Source organism: Schistocerca nitens, chromosome 9, assembly GCF_023898315.1.
Source record: "Schistocerca nitens isolate TAMUIC-IGC-003100 chromosome 9, iqSchNite1.1, whole genome shotgun sequence".
NCBI lineage: Eukaryota > Metazoa > Arthropoda > Insecta > Orthoptera > Acrididae > Schistocerca > Schistocerca nitens.
In genome coordinates this window covers 45,075,918-45,095,297 of record NC_064622.1, presented here as the reverse complement: position 1 = coordinate 45,095,297, position 19,380 = coordinate 45,075,918, and positions in this window count along the sequence as shown.

Genomic DNA, 19,380 nt, shown 5'->3' with positions numbered 1-19,380 from the left:
ACACACCACTCAGCGCATATTGTTGAACGTAGGGCTCCGCAGCACAGACCTCTACGTGTTGCGATGAAGACGGGAAGTCATGATCAGTTACGATTGCAGTGTACATTAATGATCGAGACTGGACTGGGGATCAATGGATTCAGGTGCCTGGTGGTATGACTCACGTTTTGTTTCACACCAGGTCGGTGGTCTTTGCCGGACATGATGTCATCCAAGCGAATGGCTGGACACGGGCTCGTGGGGGCAGTATTATGCTGTGACGGGCGTTCATATGGGCTTCTATGGGCTCTTACAGGGCTATTACAAATGATTGAAGCGATTTCATAAATTTACTGTAGCTCCATTCATTGGCATATGGTCACGACACACTACAGATACGTAAAAAAACTCATAAAGTTTTGTTCGGCTGAAGCCGCACTTCAGGTTTCTGCCGCCAGAGCGCTCGAGAGCGCAGTGAGACAAAATGGCGACAGGAGCCGAGAAAGCGTATGTCGTGCTTGAAATGCACTCACATCAGTCAGTCATAACAGTGCAACAACACTTCAGGACGAAGTTCAACAAAGATCCACCAACTGCCAACTCCATTCGGCGATGGTATGCGCAGTTTAAAGCTTCTGGATGCCTCTGTAAGGGGAAATCAACGGGTCGGCCTGCAGTGAGCGAAGAAACGGTTGAACGCGTGCGGGCAAGTTTCACGCGTAGCCCGCGGAAGTCGACGAATAAAGCAAGCAGGGAGCTAAACGTACCACAGCCGACGGTTTGGAAAATCTTACGGAAAAGGCTAAAGCAGAAGCGTTACAATTGCTACAAGCCCTGACACCCGATGACAAAGTCAAACGCTTTGAATTTTCGGCGCGGTTGCAACAGCTCATGGAAGAGGATGCGTTCAGTGCGAAACTTGTTTTCAGTGATGAAGCAACATTTTTTTTAATGGTGAAGTGAACAGACACAATGTGAGAATTCGCAATTCACCAAAAGTTAACGTGTTTTGTGCAATCTCACGGTTTAAAGTTTACGGCCCCTTTTTCTTCTGCGAGAAAAAAGTTACAGGACACGTGTATCTGGACATGCTGGAAAATTGGCTCATGCCACAACTGGAGACCGACAGCGCCGACTTCATCTTTCAACAGGATGGTGCTCCACCGCACTTCCATCATGATGTTCGGCATTTCTTAAACAGGAGACTGGAAAACCGATGGATCGGTCGCGGTGGAGATCATGATCAGCAATTCATGTCATGGCCTCCACGCTCTCCCGGCTTAATCCCATGCGATTTCTTTCTGTGGGGTTATGTGAAAGATTCAGTGTTTAAACCTCCTCTACCAAGAAACGTGCCAGAACTGCGAGCTCGCATCAACGATGCTTTCGAACTCATTGATGGGGACATGCTGCGTCGAGTTTGGGAGGAACTTGATTATCGGCTTGATGTCTGCCGAATCACTAAAGGGGCACATATCGAACATTTGTGAATGCCTAAAAAAACTTTTTGAGTTTTTGTTTGTGTGTGCAAAGCATGTGAAAATATCTCAAATAATAAAGTTATTGTAGAGTTGTGAAATCGCTTCAATCATTTGTAATAACCCTGTAGATAGTAATCGGAGGCAACGTGTCGACTATGGACTGCGTGGGCATTGTTCCTGACCACATGCATGCCTTAATTCTTGATGTTTTCCCGACTGCGATGGCAACTTCCAGCAGGAGAAGTGTCCATGGCAGAAGACCACAATCGTGCAACAGTACTTTGAGGAGTGAACTCACGTTGCTCACCAAATTCGCCTGATCTTAGCCCGAATGAATACATCTGGGAGTGTACCAGCTCCGCAACCACAAACCACCGGCTCATAAATTAAGGAAACTGCGTGACCTGTACATACGCCTCTGATGCCACACCCACGCTGAAGCCTACCAAGGACTTGTCGAATCCATGTCACGCACAGACGCTACTACACTGTGTTCCAAAGGTGGTCATTACGTTTTGGCTCGTCAGCGTATGTTCTAGGATTTGCAATAGCTCTATCTGAGAGATAATGGACGGAAGGTCTGGGACTCAACTTTACTTGTATACGAGTCTATTTTAAAAATTCTAGAACAATCATAATTTCGCGTCGATGGTGCATTGGAGGGAAATGCCGGAAGTTTCACCGTTGTATGTCTGTTGGTTCAAATGGCTCTGAGCACTATGGGACTTAACAACTGAGGTCATCAGTCCCCCAGAACTTAGAACTACTTAAGGGGCTCCGGAAAGGCTCAAAATCATGAAAAGTTCAATTTTTACTTTTTTGCGTTTTCTGAATCTGCAGACTATTACCTTTTAATACATATTAATTTATTCAATTCCGAAGACTACAACTATTTTTAATTTTTTTTTGAAATGTGTTCTACATGGGCGTGACCCACTGTGGCGCTGTTAAACTGCTGTCAAATGGTGTTATTATTAACGTCCGTGTTCATCAGGTACATTTTAGTGATGTGAGATAAAGTATGTGTTGTGGCTAACCTGTGATGGTTCAATATATATCGCTGGTGTGATTGTCGATTGTTTCATGTTTATTTACTCTGTCGTTATCTCGAAAATATTCGTAATTAATTCTGTTTCTTGAGTCTCTGTTTTGTTGAAGTATAATAATGAGTAAAAGTAAAGTTATTAGAAATCCTCTGAAGGCTTTTAAGAAAAGGAGAAATGTTGGAAAGCCAAAGGTATGTGTTATTACTGTAAACAATAAAGACGTTGAAAATCCCCAACATAGCTTGTGTCCCAAAGAAGAAGACAGTTGGTGTAAATATAACAAAGGATTGCTAACTGGTGAAGTGTACACTCATAAGCATAGTCTGCCTCATGCAATAATGGAGGTGATAAAACCTATTTTCAGAGACTTAGCAGCACCTGAACTGTTGAAAAAGTGTATTCACGGAAAAACTCAAAACCCCAAAGAAAGTGTAAATAGTGTTATATGGTCGAGAATCCCCAAGACTGTATTTGTTGGAATAGAAACACTTCACTTTGGTGTGTATGATGCTGTTGCGACTTTAAATGATGGCAACATTGTAAGGTGCAAGGTATTTAGAAACATGGGAATGAAGATAGGTTCTAACATGGTACGAGCGATGCTTGCTTTAGACAAGGAACGCCTTCGGGCTGCAGACAGGGCTGTAAAGAGTCTAGAAATACAAGCAAGAGTAAACAGGAGGAGGAGCAAGAGGAAGCTGGAGGAGGAGTTTGCAGAGGATGAAGATAATCCATCCTATGGACCTGGAATGCACTAAAAAGTTAATCCAATCTTTGTCGCTCGATTCCCAAAACTTTTATTTTCTCATACTAATTACATGTTTTCTAAGGATCTTCCAAACATATTTGTTTCAAACTTTGAGTAAATGTTACACAGTACCTTCTGCATAATTTAACACAGCCTTTTTGCAAAAAACTGTATATTTTTAATATATAAATAAAAAATTGCAAAAAAATGTTGTGAATTTTCATTACAATTGAAAAAATCATCTTTAATAACTGAACTAAAATTTTGTAAAATCCCTGTGTTAAGTTGTAGCCCATATTCCAATAAATAATCTGTAAAACGTTCAACTTCCTACCTCAAATACTTTGTGAGGAAAGATGTAATTTATAAGCGTTATTTTAACATTGCAAGTATAGGGCGTTCCGGAGTCCCTTAAACCTAACTAACCTAAGGACATCACACATATCCATGCCCGAGGCAGGACTCGAACCTGCGACCATAGCGGTCACGCGGTTCCAGAGTGTAGCGCCTAGAACCGCACGGCTACTCCGGCCGGCTGTCTGTTAGTTATTCTTCCGTGCCGTGTTGAGTGGAACGTCATATCGCACGGTCTGCAGATTTCGAGATGTCAGAGTTAGAGGAGCAAAGCGTCTGCGTTAAATTTTGAATGAAACTCTCGAGAAAACCTTTAGAGATGCACACCAAATGATGCAGGAAGTCTACGGTGATGAGTATTTAAGGCATACTCGGTGTTACGAATGGCTCACACGGTTTAAAAATAGCCGGACGGAAGTTAAAGATGATCCTTCGTTCAGGACGCCCTTCCACGTCTACTGACAACGTTCATTTCAGGAACGTCAACTGAATTGTGGGTGCCAATCGAAGACTGGCTATTCGAGAGATCGCAGAAGAGTGTAACATTTCAGTTCGCTCATGTCATGAAATCCTGATACAGCATCTTGGAATGCATCGTGTTGCCACCAAGTTCGTCCCACGCATCATGAGTGAAGACCAGAAAGACCTTCGCCTCTCAGTCTGTGAAGAGTTTTTGGATCGCGCAAATAAGAAAGACATGTTCCTTAAGAGAATCGTAGCTGGTGATAAGAGTTGGGTCTAAGGTGTAATGTTGAGACCAAGGTTCAATCTTCACAACGGGACGAGAGAGGTTCTCCAACACCAAAGAAACCTCGTCCGGTCGGATGTCAAAGCCATAGTTTTCTTTGACTCTGAAGGATTAGTTCATCGTGTTTTCATGCTACAGAGACAAAGTGTTTATCGATGGTACTGTCGGGACGTATGTGCGACGAATCATTCGTGGAGAAGAATGTTTCTAAAGAGACTATGGACAGTACATAAGAGATGTTGATGTTGTTGTGGTCTTCAGTCCTGAGACTGCTTTGATGCAGCTCTCCATGCTGATCTGTGCTGTGCAAGCTTCTTCATCTCCCAGTACCTACTGCAGCCTACATCCTTCTGAATCTGCTTAGTGTATTCATCTCTTGGTCTCCCTCTACGATTTTTACCCTCCACGTTCCAGTACTAAATTGGTGATCCCCTGATGCCTCAGAGCATGTCCTACCAACCGATCCCTTCTTCTAGTCAAGTTGTGCCACAAACTCCTCTTCTCCCCAATTCTATTCAATACCTCCTCATTAGTTATGTGATCTACCCATCAAATCTTCAGCATTCTTCTGTAGCACCACATTTCGAAAGCTTCTATTCTCTTGTTGTCCAAACTATTTATCGTCCATGCTTCACTTCCATACATGGCTAACTCCATACAAATACTTTCAGAAACGACTTGCTGACGCTTAAATCTATACTCGATGTTAACAAATTTCTCTTCTTCAGAAACACTTTCCTTGCCACTGATAGTCTACATTTTATATCCTCTCTACTTCGAACATCATCAGTTATTTTGCTCCCCAAATAGCGAAACTCCTTTACTACTTTAAGTGCCTCATTTCCTAATCTAATCCCCTCAGCATCACCTGATTTGATTCGAGTACATTCCATTGTCCTCGTTTTGCCTTTGTTGATGTCCATCTTATATCCTCCTTTCAAGACACTGTCCATTCCAACTGCTCTTCCAAGTCCTTTGCTGTCTCTGACAGAATTACAATGTCATCGGCAAACCTCAAAGTTTTTATTTCTTCTCCATGGATTTTAATACCTACTCCGAATTTTTCTTTTGTTTCCTTTATTGCTTGCTCAATATACAGATTGAATAACATCGGGGAGAGGCTACAACCCTGTCTCACTCCCTTCCCAACCATTGCTGCCCTTTCATGTCCCTCGACTCTTATAACTGCCATCTGGTTTCTGTACAAATTGTAAATAGCCTTTCGCTGCCTGTATTTTACCCCTGCCACCTTTAGAACTTGAAATAGAGTATTCCAGTTTAAAATAAGAGATAAGCGTAGAAAAAGTTTGTGTACAAGGTACCGAAATTTTTTGAACAGACCTCGTATGAGACAGATTTGATCTGTGTGCGCTCTTTTCAAGTCACGGGGAACATACCTCTTCTCAAGGTGCCTGCGGTAAATTACGGTCAGAGGCGGGACTGATTCACCCTCGTAAATTCTGTGCAGAACTTGAAAGGGACTCCATCGGGTCGAGAAGCCTCATTTAGCCATTTAGGCTGCCTTCCAACGTCATTGGCACAGATTACTATGTCGCTCAGCAGCGGTACGTCTTTAGAAAAGTTGTAACATTGCTCGATCTGCAATTTTAAAAGTACATTTGAAAACAAAATTCAACTTTTCCATTTTATTGTGCTGTTTTCTAGTCTGCTTGCTGTCTCGTCTACAAGCGTCTGAACAATGATTTTTGTGCCGCTGATAGCGTAAACAACTCAACGGCCGTGCCGCGATGGATCGATGAGTACACCAATTTCCGTCTGATCACCACAGTTAAGCAGCGTGGAGCGTGGTTGCCAGCTGGATGGGTTACCATCCCATGCGCTGTTGACATATCGAGATGCACTCAGCCTAGTGATGCCAACTGACAAGCTACTGCATGGAGTAGTAGCGGCTCCAGTCACGAAAACTGACAATGGCCGGGAGAGAGATGTGGTGACGTCATTCCCCTCCATATCGGTATGTGATGACGCCCGTTGCTTGATGACGACAGGGCGGTCGGTCGATACCGTTTGGCCTTCCAAGGCCTGTTCGGACGGGCATAGAGAGACAGAGGCAGAGAGAGAGAGAGAGAGAGTTTAATAAATGAGTGAAATTTCTTTGGGTTTTGTTACAGGTCTGCTCATTTTGCTATGGTAGTGGGAATGGCCATACTTGTGGATAAAAAATGGGCACCTAAAATAGATTCATGCACTTTTATTAAGTTAAGAATAATGGCTATAAGACTGAAACACAACAGAGGCTACTTGACAGCAGTAGCGATATACAATGAAGCGCCAAAGGAACTGGTATAGGCAAGCGTATTCAAATACAGAAATATGTAAACAGGCAGAATATGACGCTGCGGTCGGCAACGCCTATATAAGATAACCAATGTCTGGCACAGTTGTTAGATTGGTTTACCAAGATTTAAGTGAGTTTGAACGTATTGTTACAGTCGGCGGTTTCCCGTACGAAGATGTGTGCCTTGAATATCAGGAGTCCGGTAAAACATCAAATCTCCGACATCGCTGCGGCGGGGAAAAGACCCTCAAAAACGGGACCAACGACGACAGAAGAGAATCGTTCAACGTGGCAGAAGTGCAATCCTTCCGCAGTTTGCTGCAGATTTCAATGCTGGGCCATCAACAGGTGTCAGCGTGCGAACCATTCAACGAAACATCATCGATATGGGCTTTCGGAGCCGAAGGCCCACTCGATGACTGCATGACAGAAAGCTTTACGCCTCGTCTGGGCCCGTCAACACCGACATTGGACAGTTGATGACTGGAAACATTTTGCCTGGTCGGACTAGTCTCTTTTCAAATGGTGCTGAGCGGATGGACGTGTACGGGGATGGGGACAACCTCAGGAATTTATGTACTGTCCCAGCTGGTGGAGGATCTGTAATGGCGTGGGGCGTGTGCAGTTGGAGTGATACGGGATCCCTGATATGTCTAGATACGACTCTGAAAGGTGACACGTACGTAAGCATCCTGTCTGATCACCTGCATCCATTCATGCCCATTGTGCATTCCGACAGAGCTGGGCAATTCCAGCAGGACAATGCGACACCCCACACGTCCAGAATTGCTAAAGTGGCTCCAGGAACACTCTTCTGAGTTTAAACAATTTCGCTGGCCACCAAACTTCCCAGATGTGAACATTATTGAGCATATCTGGGATGCCTTGCAACGTGGGGTTCAGAAGAGATCTCCATCCCCTCGTACTCTTACGGATTTATGGTCATCCCTGCAGGATTCATGGTGTCAGTTCCCTCCAGCAGTACTTCAGACATCAGTGGAGTCCATGGCACGGCGTGGTGTGGCTCTTCTGCGTGGTCGCGGTTGCCCTACACGATATTAGTCAGGTGCACCAGTTTCTTTGGCTCTTCAATGTAGAATGCACCACATACTGCAGGCCTGGAACCCAGCGCTATACACTTAACATCTGCCTCTGCACTTATTTGAGATTTGCTCTGTGCCTGTTGCGCAGTTCGCACTGCTTTTCAAGAAGCTCCCTGATATTATCTGTCTATCAAGGGGATGTCAACCAAGTTTAATTATGCTGCTCTGGCTTTTCAAAGCGTTTGGTCGCGTATTCGTATGAATGTCAGCCACAGATTTCTCTAACCATAATAATTAATGTATTTACACTGTTTTACGTGCGTTAAGAAGTTCATTTCAGACACAAGTAGCCTCTTCGATGTAGTTCTCACAAATGATGGTGTATGTAGTGTACGTGGCCAAAAAATCTTAGGCAGCGTAGCTTTGCACAGTGAACAATTTGCTCAACGTACCGTAACTTCACACGTGTATTTTCATTACCTAACCAGTTGCGTATTCCCTTATCAGTCATCTGAGTTCTGAGCTCTGAACGAACAACAGCTGTAATTATATACCTTTCAAGTCTCCGCTCTATGAGACAATAGACTGTTTTCCATGTGCGAGCGTAGAATTCCGCGACCGTTGTCTTCTAATGGCTGAGGAACTTTGATGGGAATCTTCGAAAATTCTTGTCAAGTGTTAAAGCTGTCAGCAGTACAAAAATCAGCCACACGCGAACGAGACGTTGTTCTTACGAAACCGTGTTGAGTAAACTTGTAGAACTGGTATTCAAGGACGACTGTGTGACAGTGTTAGCGGCAACTTCGGTTGTTCCGCGAAGAGACCAGGAGAATCTGTCACTAAAATGTTGAAACTGTCAGCCAGTCAGGATGCTGTTAAACGGCTTCCAGCAGTTGCACCTTGCCTATCTAACGAGTTCCAGAGGCCACTAAATTTCATTTTGAGCATTTCACACAGTTATCGACCGAAATTAAACATTCAAAACGCTGCCAAACTCTACTAATTAAGAGATCATCAGCAACATTATCTACGTTCATGGATCAGATTCGAAGAACCTGTTCCGGTTTCAGCGTCCAGGCTCCCACGCTTTCTGCGCCCACGTAAATCCCTTACGCCTCTGTGTATTTATTGCAAAACTTTTTCAGTAATGTTGTTGCCATTTCCGCTCATATGTGTCGATTTTTTCTGCTCCTGCAAATATTTTAAGCTCACTTCTAAAATCTTCCATTCTTATTCTATCTTCTAGTTTAAGTTCTATAGTTGATCTCAGAAATTTCCTTCCTGACGTCACTGTTCGATTTATGTCATCCTTGTTTGCTGTCCATAAAGTAGCAGTGGAACAGCTAGTGTTTTATAGATTTTCAGCTGCGTTTCTTTACTTATCTTTTTGTTCAACGTTCTTTTAATTTCTCCACAGATATTGTGAAATTTTTCTGATATCCTTATCTTAATCAAAAGAAATATCGCAGCCCAGGAAGTGAAAATGACCTACTTGCTCGATGATGTTGTTTTATTTCACTATTTTTGAGCGCACTTGTTGTCCCCCTCGGAATGCCATTACTTTAGTCTTTTTTATAACTACAGTGAAGTTGTCATTTGGACCACCTTGGTTTAATTTAAAAATATTTCTTTTGCAGTTGTTGATCTGAAGTGGATAATGTAGTCTGGTAGTCAGCTTAATGTCTTTTTATGTAATGGGCCTTATCCAGTTTTATTCCTTTCTTGTTTGCTGTTTCTTCATTCCATTTTTTAATCATTTCAATTATACACAAACTGAATGAAATCTGAAAAACAATGCCATCTTGTTTAATGTCTTGGTTAGTTAAGATGCAATTTTACTTATCTTGTTCGCCGTTTTTACTACAAATTTAATTTCATTGTACAAGCCCCTTGTGGCCCTATCGAGTGTCATGGCAATCCATTTTCTTTTAAAATTGACCAGAGTTTTGTCCTGCTTAATCTATCAAACGCCTTGACATAGCTGATAAAAGCTGTGTGTCCCATTATTAAATTCTCTTCTTTTACTTATAAATATCTTCAAATATACTGACCATTGGTTTTCGTCCATTGTAAATCCACTCTGGTTTTCAGTTAAAATTATTTCGGCTATTAGTCTTAATCTTGGAGTTAAAATTTCGGCATGCACTTGATATTCAGCTGTTAAAACGCTTGTAAGAATACAGTTTTCAGTCTTTTCGGTCTCCTTTTCTAAAAATTGAGTAGACAACAGCTGTAGACCAGATCTACGATATTCTCTCTTTCTCCCAGTACAAATTTTGAAAATTTAAAAATCTTAGTCTGAGAAGAATTCTGCCGTATTTTAATAACTCCAGTTAGTGCCATCTATACCAGCTGCCTTCTGTTTTTCATTGTTTTTAAAGCTTCTTCTAATTCTGCTAATGACAGTACATCCACATACATTTCAGCTTGTTACATAAGTTTTGATCATAGCACAACGTTTTATAATGTTCTTCCTGTTGTTTTTCGTTGATGGTGTTGATGTTTAGTGTGTTCTTTGTGGGTGTTTGAATGTTTGATTGCTTTATAGGGAATTGTTTGTTGTCCATGAATGTCATTTTGTAGATTACTTATACATCTGTCCCAACTTGCTATGTGTACTGTTTTACATTCTCGTATGGTAATTGCTCATTTAATCTGCTATCGTATAAGGTTTATATGCATTTATCTTGCAATGAGTGTACTTTGAATGGTGTTCCATTATTTCTGTTAGTATTATTAACTCCTTCTCCATCCTGCTGTTAAAATATTCGTTTCAGAAATTACTAAATAATTGTCGCAATAGACGTCGCTTCCTCAATATACTCTTGAATGGTTAATTAGTGATGGTGTATTCTGGCTAACTATTACTCAATCAATTAATGACCTTTGACCTAGAGTCTGGATATGTGTACTTATGAATAATGTTTTTTAGAAAAAGAAGTGTTATTAATAGTCAAGTTATTGAAATTGCGAAATGTCTCAATTCTTGTCCACTTTTATTTGAAATACTATCCCGATGGGTGCCACTTACGTTAGTTATAAGTTGGTTTCCTACTCTTGCGTTAAAATCTCCAAGTAAAATCTTCTCTTTCTCTCCTTCTTCTGGCGCACATATCGCTACTACTGTCAAGTAGCCTCTGTTATACTTTAATGTTAAAGTCATTATTCGTTCATTAATAAAAGTACATGAGTCTGTCTTAGATGCCCATTTGTTGTCGACAAGTATGGCTACTCCCGCTAGAGCTCTGGTGTCTTACAGTATTCCGCTGCAAAATATCATCCCGTCATTAATTATCATGATTCTTTTAACTTTAATTTCGTTTCCATTGCAGCTGTTGTGTCTATTTTCTTGTCTTTCAATTCCTGAAGTAATTCAGTTTCTTTATTGGCGAGTCCTCTGGCATTATAATTTCCTATCTTTAAGCGATCTTGTATTCCATATCCTTTCTTCCTGTGCCTTTTCATGCTATGGTCGACAAAATGTTTATCGGTCCGGCTATTTATCTGCTGAAGCTTGCAAGTCGTTAATTAAAAAGTATAATCTTACGTTAAAGGTTTAACTCAGTATAACAAGTATTTTAGGTAGACACTGCATATATGTCTTGAGCTCTCGACGCGCAAATTACCCAGACTATATTCATACGGTTATTTGACAATGAGAGCACTTAGCTGCTTCTAGCTTTACACTCATCTTTACGTAACTCATTCCTCACAAAATGATGAAAAGAAAACAGTTTTTTGCTCTCTATATTTTTGCTGATCATGGAGTAAAGTTTCAGCATCAGGCATGATGTTTTACTTTATTACTTCTTTACTGCTAATTCTGTTCGCGGCATATTTTGCACAGAATATCCACATATATCATTAAATGTACTTGCAAAATTATATCACTGTACGGCACAATTTCAGGAGATATCATACCACTAACATTAGAGGCGTGAAAAATTGCTTAAAATGGGGTGCAAACTGCCCAGATTAGACTAATCCAGTGTTCGATTCTTCAAAGGATTGGCATGTGGGAGGTAACTCGTAAAGATTCCGACATGTACAAAGCAATCAAGCTGCACGAATGAAACAAGGCAGAAAATCGCTAAAATTAGTACCAAGTAGCCTCAGTAGTGACTTGTGGAGTGTATACATAGTTTTATATCAGACGTGGCTCCTGGTTTATCCCATAATGGAGAAGGCTGCCAATCTGTTTCCAATGTGGTCAAACTCTCGAGTGCCGGGATCCCTATCGCTTTCTGTCTGCGTTATTTTATATCTCAAAATACGTGATTTTCGCAGTTCTGTCTGTCACATTGCGAAATCCGAGAAAATGACGATAAAAATTGTGTTAAATCATGTACTTTGTGGAGAAAACCTCGTTAGCAAGCTAGGAAGTTATTGCTCTCAGCTGTCCAGTTGGATGTAGTAGTTTACGAAATACTATATTTCGACAGCATATCTTACCGTCATCTTCAGCTGACATTTGTAGAACGAGCATCTTCGCTAAATCGCCCCTCCTTCATAGCCTTATCGCTCCCAGCCCATTCTGTTACCACCCGGCCGAATGCCACATTGGGTGCAGCAGTGGGGAATGCGATCGCGGAACGCTGGGCGCGAAACCCTATCTCTCAGTAGTTCTGGCGCCCCCGTCGGCCACGGAAGTCGCTCTCGACCGAAGTTGTGACTTTGAGTTGGCTTAGAGCTGCGTTCCAAGCTTCACTGCAAGTGAAGCCACTGTCTCTGACGATCAGGCCATCGGCCACTCCTATTTTAAAAGTGTCACTTAGAAAGCAGTCCCAAAGCGACGAGGTCTGTCTTGAAACTTCCGTTTCCTCATATTTCACTTAGTCCGCTGTAACTAAACAGATTTTGTTACTTGTTTGAGTGCAGTGTGTCGACTGTGCTGCTGACCTTTCTTCGACTGTCTTCACAGTAAGCCCGATGTTTGTCTCATCGCTCTGGCGCAAATGGCTCTGAGCACTATGGGACTCAACATCTTAGGTCATAAGTCCCCTAGAACTTAGAACTACTTAAACCTAACTAACCTAAGGACATCACACACACCCATGCCCGAGGCAGGATTCGAACCTGCGACCGTAGCAGTCCCGCGGTTCCGGACTGCAGCGCCAGAACCGCTAGACCACCGCGGCCGGCTTTAAAATGGTTCAAATGGCTCTGAGCACTATGGGACTTAACATCTATGGTCATCAGTCCCCTAGAACTTAGAACTACTTAAACCTAACTAACCTAAGGACAGCACACTACACCCAGTCATCACGAGGCAGAGAAAATCCCTGACCCCGCCGGGAATCGAACCCGGGAACCCGGGCGCGGAAAGCGAGAACGCTACCGCACGACCACGAGCTGCGGACATCTCATCGCATTTGCTTGTACAGGACGGCAGCATGGGAGAGAATCGGTACAGTAAAAGCCAGCCACACTGGTCTTCATTTTGACTCTTCCAGCAGGTATCAGCCTTCACAGCGAGGGAGTGTGTTACATACACGCGTCTATAGGGTCCGTGTTATATCGGACAAAGACAGCCTATCAAGGGAGTTCAACAACATTAAGGAAGTGCACTATAGACACAGTGAAAGATAACCTGGGGATCTGTAAATCATCAACCGCACCACAGGCGAACGATGCGTTGGCCTGACCTACTGCGAGAATAATTTTTACTAGTAACGCCTGAGGTCGAAATTCGGCCATCTGAGTGAGTGGATCTGATCTGTAATAAAAAAATGTCGTGTACCTTAAAGCGATACACTTCACGTAAAATTGAGTCTGAAATTTTATCCTCAGAACTGACCCACAGCAAATGCTGCATTGTAGCTATGAGCAATCTTGGAGTAATTCGTTGCTTTCTCTTGAGCCGTACGATCATTAGAAGCGAGTGCTTGATGCAGTGCGCTGAAAAATAAAGTTTGTGTTAACGACGGCATATTAACTTTCCCTTATGACAACATAATGTGAATGTCGTTGTATGGCGTACAAAAAATCACCGATGCGGAATTATTTGCACTACAAAATCTGCATTTTGAATGCACCAAACCACAATTATACCTCTCAGAATTACTTGGAACTACGTTCAGGGCACGTTTAAATATATCTCTCAAAGTAATAACAAAATTATCATTGACAAACTGCCTATTGGCTTCTGTCTCGGGTTCTTCGGCCGACGTTCATCTAATGATTTTTCTGACGTTTCGCCAGCACGAGTGGCTGGCATTGTCAAAGCTTCACCCTCCATTGCCGGTGGTGAACTGGAGCCGAGCTCGCGGGCGCAGACTACACTCCTGGAAATGGAAAAAAGAACACATTGACACCGGTGTGTCAGACCCACCATACTTGCTCCGGACACTGCGAGAGGGCTGTACAAGCAATGATCACACGCACGGCACAGCGGACACACCAGGAACCGCGGTGTTGGCCGTCGAATGGCGCTAGCTGCGCAGCATTTGTGCACCGCCGCCGTCAGTGTCAGCCAGTTTGCCGTGGCATACGGAGCTCCATCGCAGTCTTTAACACTGGTAGCATGCCGCGACAGCGTGGACGTGAACCGTATGTGCAGTTGACGGACTTTGAGCGAGGGCGTATAGTGGGCATGCGGGAGGCCGGGTGGACGTACCGCCGAATTGCTCAACACGTGGGGCGTGAGGTCTCCACAGTACATCGATGTTGTCGCCAGTGGTCGGCGGAAGGTGCACGTGCCCGTCGACCTGGGACCGGACCGCAGCGACGCACGGATGCACGCCAAGACCGTAGGATCCTACGCAGTGCCGTAGGGGACCGCACCGCCACTTCCCAGCAAATTAGGGACACTGTTGCTCCTGGGGTATCGGCGAGGACCATTCGCAACCGTCTCCATGAACCTGGGCTACGGTCCCGCACACCGTTAGGCCGTCTTCCGCTCACGCCCCAACATCGTGCAGCCCGCCTCCAGTGGTGTCGCGACAGGCGTGAATGGAGGGACGAATGGAGACGTGTCGTCTTCAGCGGTGAGAGTCGCTTCTGCCTTGGTGCCAATGATGGTCGTATGCGTGTTTGGCGCCGTGCAGGTGAGCGCCACAATCAGGACTGCATACGACCGAGGCACACAGGGCCAACACCCGGCATCATGGTGTGGGGAGCGATCTCCTACACTGGCCGTACACCACTGGTGATCGTCGAGGGGACACTGAATAGTGCACGGTACATCCAAACCGTCATCGAACCCATCGTTCTACCATTCCTAGACCGGCAAGGGAACTTGCTGTTCCAACAGGACAATGCACGTCCGCATGTATCCCGTGCCACCCAACGTGCTCTAGAAGGTGTAAGTCAACTACCCTGGCCAGCAAGATCTCCGGATCTGTCCCCCATTGAGCATGTTTGGGACTGGATGAAGCGTCGTCTCACGCGGTCTGCACGTCCAGCACAAACGCTGGTCCAACTGAGGCGCCAGGTGGAAATGGCATGGCAAGCCGTTCCACAGGACTACATCCAGCATCTCTACGATCGTCTCCATGGGAGAATAGCAGCCTGCATTGCTGCGAAAGGTGGATATACACTGTACTAGTGCCGACATTGTGCATGCTCTGTTGCCTGTGTCTATGTGCCTGTGGTTCTGTCAGTGTGATCATGTGATGTATCTGACCCCAGGAATGTGTCAATAAAGTTTCCCCTTCCTGGGACAATGAATTCACGGTGTTCTTATTTCAATTTCCAGGAGTGTATATGTACCTGGCGCGCCAACGTCCGAGGGCTTCTCCGCGGTCATTTCCGGTGCGGTTCTCCTCTTGCTACCTGCGACGGTCGTTCGCTGCAGTACGGGAAGCCAGGATCCGTTTACCTTAAGGCTTTCCTCTTTCTTGTTGAAACTGTTCTCGTGTTTTTGGATTTCTACAGCTTCTCTGAACAAGCGCGTGTGATAGTGCTTCTCTACAGCCAGAACTTCCGTGTCGGCTAATTTTATTACGTGGTCGGTCTCATTCAGTGCGTGCTCGGCCACGGCCTATTTCTCCACCTGCCCCAACCTGTAATGTCGCTTATGCTCTTCGATCCTGGTGTTAATGGATCGTCCAGTCATTCCGATATAAACTTTTCCGCATGTGCATGGTATGCGGTATATTCCGGACATTGCAAGGTCTCAAGTTCGGAGATTGCGGTTGGTAGTACAGCAGTTCCCAGCTCCATCATTCGAACAAATCAGTCACAACTCTTGCCGTATGCGTCCCAGCATTGCCCTTCAAAATGATGGACAGGACTTGCAGAAAAGTGTAGCCGCATCTTTCGATAAGCTGTTCACAACATAGAGAAAGTAGTGGTGACACTTTCTGCAGGACCCGACCATCAATTTGCAGGACAACATGCGGGCGCATATGGCGCAAGTTGTGACTGATTTGTTCGAATGATGGAACTGGGAAGTGCTGTACCAAGCATCACACTCCCCGGACTTAAATCCTTGTGACTTCCCAAATTGAAGGAAGCACTTCATTGCGCTCGCTTCAGAACTGTTACGGAGTTTCTTCGGCTAATCGACCGCTCCACTCGAATTATCAACACAATTGGCGCTGCTGATGGTATCCTACGAATTTCGCATTGCTGGAAACAGGTTACTCACAGTGTTGGTGGCTACTTTGAAGGACATTAAAACTTCGAGACATGTATCTATTTTGTATAAGTTGTAGATAAATAGTTGTCACTAATAAAGTTTCAATCTTCTTATTTTTCCGAATGTCCATTTTTTGTAGTGATCTGTCTGTAATTTGGCTGGTAACTGGCGACAGCAGTTCGCACAGGTTCACTTAAGCGTTTACCAGTTAGTTCAGATCTGTATTTAGATTTACTGAATTTTAGGGTCGAATACCGTGATGCGTACACATAAGTGGCTCCAAAACTTGAAATCGACCTTTTGGCAAACTGTACCTCTTCTAGGAGTCTCAGTAGCTCCAACTCAACACCTGCTGAACCCTTTGTAACTGACAGTGAAACGGCTCAAGCCATCCTACACAATATCATCAGCAAATGGGTTTCCCATTTGCATGATGGCAGGCCAGGAAACCTACCACGCATTTCTTCAGCGATGTTAGATATTTTACGTAGGGAATCTTTCACTTCCCGCAAAACTTCGAGACAGTTTCCAGTCGTTTTCTTCAGACATTTGAGAGCAAATATTTTAGTCTCAAGGTGTTTTCGATACAGTCTTAATTTGTTATGAAAGGTAAATACACTGTGGACGTTTACAGCCAAGTCGACAAGAGCGGCCGCACTGTATTAAGACAAGAGCTCCTGATCTACGTTGTACAACAACGTGATAGCGCGCTCGTATAACGGGAAAAGTTTTATTGAACGAGACGTCTTTATACTCATCGTGTCGAGTTAGTAAAACAAGTCTGGCGGTTGATGATATTTTGAACAAAAACTAAACCAATAATCCGTCTGGACACAACGAAAAGTGTTCGTTAGGTTAAGGTAAGATTTACGCTACGACAGTTCACAGAGAAAGAAGCAGAGGTGATTTTGCGGCTTCTCTCTCAGTATCACGCTGGACCGCTGCCGGTGGTCCTCGACTGGTCGTTTTTCACGAGAAACGCTACGTGTAAACAGCACGAAGAGTGTTCTATAGTTCTGCCGTATTACAGCGTGAACCCCAAGCCACTATGCACTCGTGCCGGTTGAAACGAGTATAGCAACGTGATCAAGAGAAACGGCCAGTTTTTGCACCGCGGTGAAAGGCCCTCAGTCCTCAGCAGGAACTGACGTTGAGCTGTCAATGGACGTGGACTAACGGCCTTTTGACGACTCTTCGCTCAGCCAGGACCACAAAAAACAGGTGAGCCTACACGTCGTCACGCACACATCACTTCGTAAGCCCGACACCTCCCGGCAAAGGAAACTCACACTTTTTTCATAGAGCCGTGACACCGAGGAATAAACTAGGCGTTCCTATCAACGGTTTCTGACAGGGATGACCGTACAACCAAACAATAGCCGCGAGTGAACAGATATACTGTATTCCGTAATACGTTCGACGCTGTACCATATCCTCGACTGCTAATCGACAATAAGGAGTATTTTCGCGGATACGTGACAGACTCAAGGAACGTTATACTGGAAGTCGAATGTTCCAGAGAAACGAAAATGACATCGAGTGTGCCCCAAGGAAGTGTAATTATCTGTCCGTGCACAACAGTGAAAGGCATCAGTACGTTCCAAAAAGCCGCCCGTGAACACGCGATTTTTTAGGGGGCCATGTCTCGGATTCTACAGATCGCGGAGATAAAGGGTCAAATGTTTTGGATAGCACTTTGACTAGCGACCATTTGTATACCTATCCGAAGAACGGGTATTCTATAGCCATCAGACAGTACAACGTCAAGATTTAAAATAGCAGCATTTGTTCATGTGCGGTCCCTGAAAAAACTTCGAAAAACAAAGATTTTGGGTACTAAAAGTATCAATTGCAGAGGTGGCCACTTCTATAATTTATGATAGTGGCAAATGGTCTAATTTTTCGCATATGTTCTTAAAATATTATTCTCGGAAAATTTTGAAGCTTTTCTTCGATGTCATCCGTTACTGAGATCCAGAGGTTCGATATTATTTTCCCCAATATATCGATATAAAAACGACAATATCGAATGCCGCTATTTATATTTTTTTCTCTCGAACCTTTTATGGTAAGTAAACTGCAGAGCCAAAGAAACTGATACACGTGCCTAATATCGGTTAGAGCCCCCGCGAGCACGCAGAAGTCTCACAACACGCCGTGCCATGGACTCCACTGATGTCTGAAGTAGTGCTGGAGGGAAGTGACACCATGAATCCTGCAGGGCTGTCCATAAATCCGTAAGAGTACGAGGGGGTGGATATCTCTTCTGAACACCACGTTGCAAGGCATCCCAGATATGCTCAATAATGTTCATATCTGGGAAGTTTGGTGGCCATCGAAATTGTTTAAACTCAGAAGAGTGTTCCTGGAGCCACTAAAGCAATTTTGGACGTGTGGGGGGTCGCATTGTCCTGCTGGACAACTCCGTCGGAATGCACAATGGGCATGAATGGGTACAGGTGATCAGACAGAATGCTTACGTACGTGTCACCTGTCAGAGTCGTATCTAGACATATCAATGGTCCCATATCACTCCAGCTTCACACGCCCCACACCATTACAGATCCTCCACCAGCTTGGAAAGTACATGGATTCCTGAGGTTGTCCCCAAACACGTACACGTCCGTCCGCTCGGTACCATATGAAACGAGACTCGTCAGACCAGGCAACATGTTTCCAGTTATCAACAGTAAATGCCGGTGTTGACGGGCCCAGGAGAGGCTTAAAGCTTTCTGTCGTGCAGTCATCTATGGTACACGAGTGGGCCTTCGGTTCCGAAAGCCCATATCGACGATGTTTCGTTGAATGGTTCGCACGCTGAAACTTGTTGATGGCCCAGCACTGAAATCTGCAGCAAACTGCGGAAGGGTTGCACTTCTGCCACGTTGAACGATTCTCTTCTGTCGTCATTGGTCCAGTTTTTGCAGGATCTTTTCCCGGTCGCAGCGATGTCGGAGATTTGATGTTTCACCGGACTCCTGATATTCAAGGCACACATCTTAAAAGGTCGTACGGGAAAATCCCCATTTCATCGCTATGTCTGAGATGCTGTGTCCCGTCGCTCGTGCGCCGACTGTAACACCACGTTCAAACTCACTTAA